At 40.3% G+C, this 8,376-nt stretch overlaps 1 non-coding gene across 1 annotated transcript; it reads right to left on the reverse strand.

Moving 5' to 3' along the window:
* Window positions 1–1,024: 1,024 nt before the first annotated feature.
* LOC142175591 (small nucleolar RNA R71) lies at window positions 1,025–1,131 on the reverse strand. Its single transcript, XR_012704699.1, has one exon. It is a non-coding gene; the product is annotated as a small nucleolar RNA R71 (small nucleolar RNA).
* Between the last annotated feature and the right edge of the window lie 7,245 nt (window positions 1,132–8,376).

The following is an 8,376-nucleotide window of genomic DNA, read 5'->3' on the forward strand; positions in this document are numbered from 1 at the left end:
TAGATTGGTTCCATAGGAATATAGGCGTTAATCTATTTTGAATAGGTGAGTAGTAATTCAGGAGAATACTACGAGTGCAATCATTCGATTAATTAGCAACCATGAGTGAATTGTATGAATGGGAGAGTTAATTAGAACACAATAGGATTGGCAAATCGATCACAACCCTGAAATATTCGTCTCTACTGAATACACAACAACTATTTTGCTACTTGATTAATTAGTTACTTGTTAGAATCATTGCTTAGTACAATCACACTTTTGAACTCGACTGAATACTAATTTTGGTGAAACTAGTGTGTAGTTAACACAAGTCTCTGTGGGTTCCACTCGATTTATTGTTTTATTACTTGTACGACAACGTATACTTGCGTGTGCGTTTGGGAGCAACAAGTGTTTGGCACCGTTGCCGGGAACTTGAATATTTACTACTTTCTAGCTTTTACTTTAGTTGTTTATTTCATCAAGTCTTACGTTTCTTATTGGTTGCTCTGCTCCCAAGAACATTGATTGAATGCGAAGGGTTAGAAGACATGATGGACTTCAAGGCTTTGACCCCGAACATGAGAGAACATTTGACATGAGGTTGAGGGAAGCAAGGGGCGCAGAAAATCTTCAGGCACTTGTTCAACTACCTGTGAACATGGTAGAGGAGCAACATATGGCTATTCAGGAAGTGGCAATGACCAGCATTGATAATTTTACCTCTAGCATTGTGAAGCCCAGAATCACTTGGCACTTTGAGCTAAAACAGAACATGATCCAGTTACTACATGCGAATGGGTAATTTATGGGTCTTCCACACGAGGATCCACAACAACACATCCTGAACTTCTTGGAGATTAGTGATACTTATATCACTAACAGAGTCACTCAAGACTATGTGAGACTCACACTGTTCTCATTTACTCTATTGGGCGAAGCAAAGCGGTGGCTGAAAGCGGAGCCAGCTAATTCTATTATATCATGGAATGATATGGCAAGGAAAATTTTGGCACGATTCTTTCCTTCAGGCAAAACTGCAAAGATTAGAAGTGAGATAGTCGCCTTCAAATATAAATCGAGGGAGTCTCTATATTCAGCTTGGGAGAGATTCAAGGGGCTACTCAGAGATTGTCCTCATCACAACCAGACAAATGAAGTGTTAGCTCACACCTTCATAGAATGGCTCCATCCAGAGACAAAAATTGTGGTGGACGCTGCAGCGGGAGGTAAGTTTTGGGAGAAAAGCTTTGATGAAATTTATGCCTTATTGAACAAATTCCCCAAAAGCAATCCTGATTGGCAAGGAGAGATGGACAGACACACATTGCAAACATTTGTGGGGGTCCTCGAGTTAGATATTGTTTCTGCAATATCAGTGCAGGTTGCCACATTGGCCAACCAAGTCAATAATATAACCTTGGTTATTAACAAGCAACAAGCTCAACCAGTGCAACATGTTCAGATATTTTGTGAAGTATGTGGAGAGGGTCACACGAGCGACTTATGCGCAGCTAATCTAGAGTATGTTTGTTTTGTGGGTAATGCAAATAGGGGCCAGACAAACCAGTATGGGAACACTTACAATCCTAACTGGAGGAACCACCCAAACTTAACTTGGGGTGGAAACCAAGGTGCTCAGAATCAGTACAGACCACAGCTCCTCAACAACAATATAGACCACCACAGGCTGAACAACCTAAAAACCCAACGAGTCATATTGAGGAGATACTAAAGAAATTGGTGGCTGATCAATAGACCTAGACATCAGCCTACTCTGCAACTATTTGAAATTTGGAGAGACAAATGGGGCAACTTGCCAGTGCCCAAAATACTCGACCAGTTGGATCTATTCCAAGCGACACCGAGGCTAATCATAATGCATATATTAATGTCGTGTCTTTGAGGAATAGAAGATAGTTAGAAGAAGTCCCATCGAAAAAGAGAAAGCAAGTGACCTTTAATGAGAAATCGTCCACCATAGAAGCAGAATCAGAAAAAGCAAAGGAGTTAGAGAAGCCAGCTGAAGAGGCGGTGACTAAGCAACCCCCACCATTAGTTGTGAGGCCACCACCTCTGTTACCTTAAAGATTTCAAAAAGTGAAGGATAATGCCGTTTATAAAATATTTCTTGATATTTTGAAGCAGGTGCCAATCAATATTCCGCAGGTAGACATCCTGTAAAAAGTGCAAAATACATCAAAGACAGTGTGGCAAATAAGAGGAGGTTGGCAGAGTTCGATACTGTGGCACTCACTGAAGAATGTATCTCAAGAATTCAAAGCAAGCTACCTCAAAAATTGAAGGATCCAGGTAGTTTCACTATCCAAATCTCAATTGGTAAGCACGCAGTCGGGCGAGCTTTGTGTGATCTTGGGGCGAGCATGAATTTGATATCGCTATCTGTTTTCAGACAGTTGGGTTTGGGTGAGCCGCGGCCAACCATAGTGATTTTACAGTTGGTTGATCGCTCCCTTGCTCATCCTGAAGGAGCGATTGAAGATGTGTTAGTTCAAGTGGGTTCTTTCATATTCCCTGCTGATTTCATTATCTTGGACTATGAACCTGATAAGGAAGTCCTATTTATTTTGGGGTGTTCATTCTTAGCTGCTGGCCGAGTTACTATTGATGTATGTGAAAGAAAGATGACAATGAGAGTGGGTGATAGAGTGAAGGTATTCAATGTGTATAAAGCACTCAGATTGCCAACACACTATGAAGAGCTATCCATGATTTATGTGGTGGAAATTGATGTGACTTCATTGGTGCCTTCTATGAGCCCCATAAATCCTCTTGAACGAGCTTTGATGGGGGATGAAGAAGACAGTGAAGATGAGATAATGGAAGAAATTGAGCAAGTTCTTAATATGTCTTGCAAGTATGTCCATGGGCCTGGGAGATTTGAGGAGTTGGACAAAGCATTTATCTGACCCCTCCTAAACCATCTATTGAAGAAGCTCCAAGGTTAGAGCTCAAGCCTATTCTAGTGCACCTGCGCTATGCTTACTTGGGGAACTCTGAAACGTTGCTAGTGATTATCTACCCAACTTGACCGATGTGCAAGAACAAAAGTTGCTCAGAGTGCTTCGTGAGCATAAAAAGGCTATTGGGTGCACATTTGTTGATATCAAAGGAATCAGTCCATCATTTTGCATGCATAAAGTCTTTCTGGAAGACGGACATCGCCCCAGTGTTGAGCAACAAAGAAGATTAAATCCTATTATGAAAGAGGTCATGAAGAAGGAAGTAATTAAGTGGCTTGATACATGTATCATCTTCCCTATTTCTGACAGCAATTGGGTGAGCCCAGTGCAATGTGTGCCTAAAAGGGGGGATGATTGTTGTAGAGAATGAGAAAAATGAGCTAATTCCTACTTGCACCTTGATGGGGTGGAGAGTTTGCATTGACTACAGAAGGCTCAGCAAAGCAACCCGCAAGGACCACTTCCCACTTCCATTCATCGACCAGGTGTTGGACGTATTGCTTCCTTAATAGTTATTCAGGGTACAATCAGATTGTCATATTCCTAGAGGATCAGGAGAAGACCACTTTCACATGTCCTTATGGTACTTTTGATTTCAAGAGAATGCCATTTGGTCTTTGTAATGCACCGGTCACTTTCCAGAGGTGCATGATGGCCATTTTCACTGATATGGTGGAAATATTTGTAGAAATCTTCATGGATGATTTTTCAGTCTTTGGGTATTCTTATGATGATTGTTTGAAGAATTTGGGCAAGGTGTTGGCCCGTTGTGAAGAAATAAATTTAGTGCTAAATTAGGAAAAATACCATTTTATGGTACAAGAAGGCATCGTGTTGGGCCATAGAGTGTCAAGGAGTGGCATTTAAGTTGATAAGGCGAAGGTGGAGGCGGTTGAAAAATTACCTCCACCCATTTCTATGAAGGGTGTCTGGAGTTTCTCGGGACAGGAAAAGTTCTATAGACGCTTTATTTAAGATTTTTCAAAAATTGCTACTCCTTTGTGCAGGTTGCTTGAAAAGGATGTGACCTTCAATTTTGATGAAGCTTGCCTGAAGGCATTCGAGGAGCTCAAAAATAAGTTAATGGCTGCCCCCATTATTGTGGCACCAGATTGGTCCTTACAATTTGAACTTATGTGCGATGCAAGTGAGTAGGTGGAATTAGTGTTGTATGATTGACATGCCTAGCCTTATGGGGGCCATCATGGAGGCGATAGGACAGCTGCAAAGGTGATACAGTCTGATTTCTATTGGCCAACATTATTCAAGGATGCCCATTGTCACGCTCCAAACTTTAGGGAGCGCGACCAGCGCTCAACCGAGAGAACCCGGCCGAGCAAGCCTATTAGACTTACTTCTACCCAAACTCATCCATGAATAAAGAGGAGATGCACTCCATTAATCAATCACTGAAAAGATTTTATTAACAACTTCCTTTTCATTCCCATTAGTAGCTTCATTCATAATTTCCAAAACATTACAAGTTTATAGAATTAATGAAAAACATAATTTCCAAGTACCAACATTTTTAGTTCAATTCCCAACATCAACCATAACCCACAACCTGTCTACGGAGCCTCTAAATACAATAGAAGAGTAATATGAAAATGCCGGCAACAAGGCCCCGGCTATACCTCAAAACACTGTACATGAGAAACAAAAGATACATGACCCCGGAATGAAGTGGGGCTCACCAAATTAGCTGAAAAGAGTGTACTGCTATCACTGATCAATGCCGCCTGCTGAAGAACCACCTGCATCCATTAAAGATGCAGCGCCCCCGGCAAAAGGGACGTTAGCACTGTCAAATAGCACTAGTATGTATAGCTAAAAATCCTCTTTCAAAATAGAATCCCCATAGAAGAAAAGGCAACACATAAAAACAACAAGTCACAATCAACAATATCTAAACGTCCAGTTAAAACATAATAATTTCCAAAATACAAACTTCATGTATATTTTTGGTTGGGAGACCATTAGCACCGATATACCACCGTCTTTGTTAGCACGGAGTCCAATCACGCCTCTCCCGATGAACAATGTGGTTTGACATGCGATGCAAAAGAAAGTTGTGCGTCTGATCTCCACCCGATCAGCTAGGCCGCCTTCCCACATATGCCGTGCGGGTTGACTTTTCCAATCCACAAAGGTTCCAATTTCATCCCAATTAAGGGGAATAATATCACAATCCACCCCTACACTGGCACGTGTAGTTTCAGGTGTGGGCCTTATGACCCACCCTTCCTCGGTATTGCTAATGATGCTCCCAAAAATAGTTTTGATTTGATTTACAAACAGAAATATCATAAATACAATTGTACTCACCGCAACATCTTTCACATTGTATGAATTCTCATTAGTATTTCCAATCATTCATAATGCCAATATTTCCTTGGCTCATTAGGCCATTCACAAGATTCTTTATTCCTGGCACAATGGCCGTATTTCATATTCTAGACTTTCACCTCTTTCAATTTCAAAGATCACCATCAAGTATCAACATATAGGATATTTTAAAAATCATATACTTCAAATCCATTTGAAATGGAAACTTCAAACACAAATGGTTTCTTCCCAAAGAATGAAGCATACCAACCAACAATAGAAACACACATGAAAAATCATAAACAGTTAATACACCATTTACTCTTGCAATACTCTTCCCCAGAAATGACAATGTACAATTTCAACACATGAGTATATAGAACTCGAATCAAACTGGATATATTTATAAATCAAAGCATTAGTTAAAGCAACCACTAATGGGCATGAATTTAGTACAAAAGCTTTTAGACAATTCTATCTTTCATTGAAACACGACTCAAAGCCATAACCTTTTAATACGTAACCCACATTTTGAAAATTACAGAAACATTATGGAATTCAATTCCAAGAGAGAAAATTTAGCCAACATACCTCAATCGCGCTTCTTTAGACTCTACAATTTTCTGGAACCCTTAGCAACCTCAATCTATTTTAGCAATATACAAATTGAACCCAAAATTAGGAAAACGTTCATGGTTCTAGTTCACTTTTTATTTTTCCCACACTCTTTATCAAATGCATGCAAGATGAACCACCCTCATACCCATGAAGTATCACACTAATACCCCATTATAGCTATGTTTGAAATTAAGAGTTGGGGTGATGAAGCCTTACCTTTTAGGGTGAAGAATTTTGGTGCTCTACTTGAATATTTCCAAGGCTTTGAGTGATGGTTGAAGATCAATTAATGAAAATTAGGCCCTCCCTCTAGAACCCTCTCTTTCTCACACTAGAAATATCAGAAATGAGCTTCAAAATAGATTAAAAGGGTGTTTTAACGGAATGGGGGTCGGGTTTTAAATGAAGAAAATGGGTGCCCCGACACAGGTCTACGGTCGCATATGCGACCGCATAATGGTTATGCGGTCCGCAAAGTGACCGCAGAAATGGCCCTCAGGGGCCTGAACTTACGGCCCAGGTATGCGACCAGTATGCGGTCCGCATACTCGTTCTGCGGTTGCATAATGCACCACAGAACTCCCTTCACAAAAATCCAAGACGGATTATGCGACCGATATGCGGTCCGCATATCGATTATGCGGTCGCATAATCGACCGCAAAATGGACCTCAAGTTGGCCAAACTTAACGCTTCACTCTGCGGCCATTATGCGGTCTGCATAGTGATTATACGGCCGCATAATGGGCCGCATAAACGCGCTTTTCCGCCAAAAAAATTTCTTACTTTCCGGTGCATTGCTCAATCCAAAAAGTCTGAACCGCGGTGACCAAGCTCGCCGCGAAGAATTTCTACTAATATAACGCAGGGATCTATCTTGGCACCACGAAACACCGAGTTTTTGGTTTAAATTTATACGGGTCCTTACATCCTCCCCCACTTAAGATCATTCGTCCTCGAATGAGGATCAAGGTTTGCTTAACACAGTTTCAGTTGTACCACATAACATCAACCCCAGATTTGCCTAGTTTCCTAACTTTCTGAAAATTTCGCTAGAGTTTCCTTTGTATTTAGGCCTATTCACCTGTCAGAGTAACACCAAAACAATTCATAACAACACATCCACAACTTGACAAAACATCACCATGTATAACAAAGTCACTAATCTCATCATTACAAGCATTATACTATCAAGAGTGGTATTTGGACATGAGCTGCACATATTTAAATCATAACACACAGAATTACCTTTCAAATCACAATCATTTAACTATACACTCAAGGGGGAACATTTTATTTCCTTAACACTTTTGCCCCTCCATGTGGTCTCCTCGACTTACAGACTTCGCCATAACACATTAACGGAGATAATCTCAACTCCCGAACTTTTCTAACAAGGATAGCAAATAGTTGCTCCTCACAATCCCATTATCCCTTATCTTCACTTTATTAGACATAGACAAATGAAACATCGGGTACACGGAGAATAATAATAGGGAAACATTATACTCATAGTTTAGCCTATTTCCTTTCAAAATTCCATAAGGCCTAATGCGACTTCACATACTTTACCTTTATTAACAATTCACATAGCACCCTCATGCAGAAAATATTGAGAATAACCCATTCACTTTCTTCAACTCTAAATCTCCATGCCGAACACCCAAACTAAACCTTTGGCAACCTTCAACAATTTCTCTAATATGTGCTAGCTTGACTATGACCATAAAATTTCCTATCCCATATATTTGATCACAGGATGATGCTTCTTGTTTGACATGCCTGAACCTACAATACTCGATAGATTTGCTACAAACAGGAATAACAAGGTTCGAGATTCGCTGGAAATATTCAAGAATCCATCAACGTGCTGAGCACGGCATTTCAGGAGGTTATATCCTAAGAGACATGAAGGTCACTACCAATAGCGCTGGCATGTAGATTCGTTGTGGTAACACCATCGGTTCAACAAACGAGTCATAGAGTTGCCTAGTAGGCATAGATAATGTAAGGATCAGGTTAATGATTAGGAGATTTAAATAAATGAGTCATTTTAGACATGTAACATATGGGAGGCATGGTCTGTAGGATAAAGACATTAGCGTTAGTTATTCTTCGAATACTATTAGCCAGGAAAAGGACAACAATAATTGTTTCATTCCATACGTGCCTTGTTTGGCAATAGTAGGCCTCAAAGAGAGATATCACTTATGTGACACCAGTCGGCTCTTGGAATGTAGGAAAAATCAGTTTAACTCGAAATGAGAATATTCTAGCACCCTGAATATGATATGGGTTTCAAGATACACAAAGTTTCATTGCACTCTTAACAGTAACTAGCACAAGGAATCTTTGCCACAAGCTTACGAGGATGAAAAGAAGTTGAACACTTGTGAGATTATTATCATTCCCACAGCTTAACCTTTGCCAATATTTGATCCTATGTGAGAGGAATAGAGATACGACGA

This window comes from Nicotiana tabacum, chromosome 21 (assembly GCF_000715075.1).
Source record: "Nicotiana tabacum cultivar K326 chromosome 21, ASM71507v2, whole genome shotgun sequence".
Lineage (NCBI taxonomy): Eukaryota > Viridiplantae > Streptophyta > Magnoliopsida > Solanales > Solanaceae > Nicotiana > Nicotiana tabacum.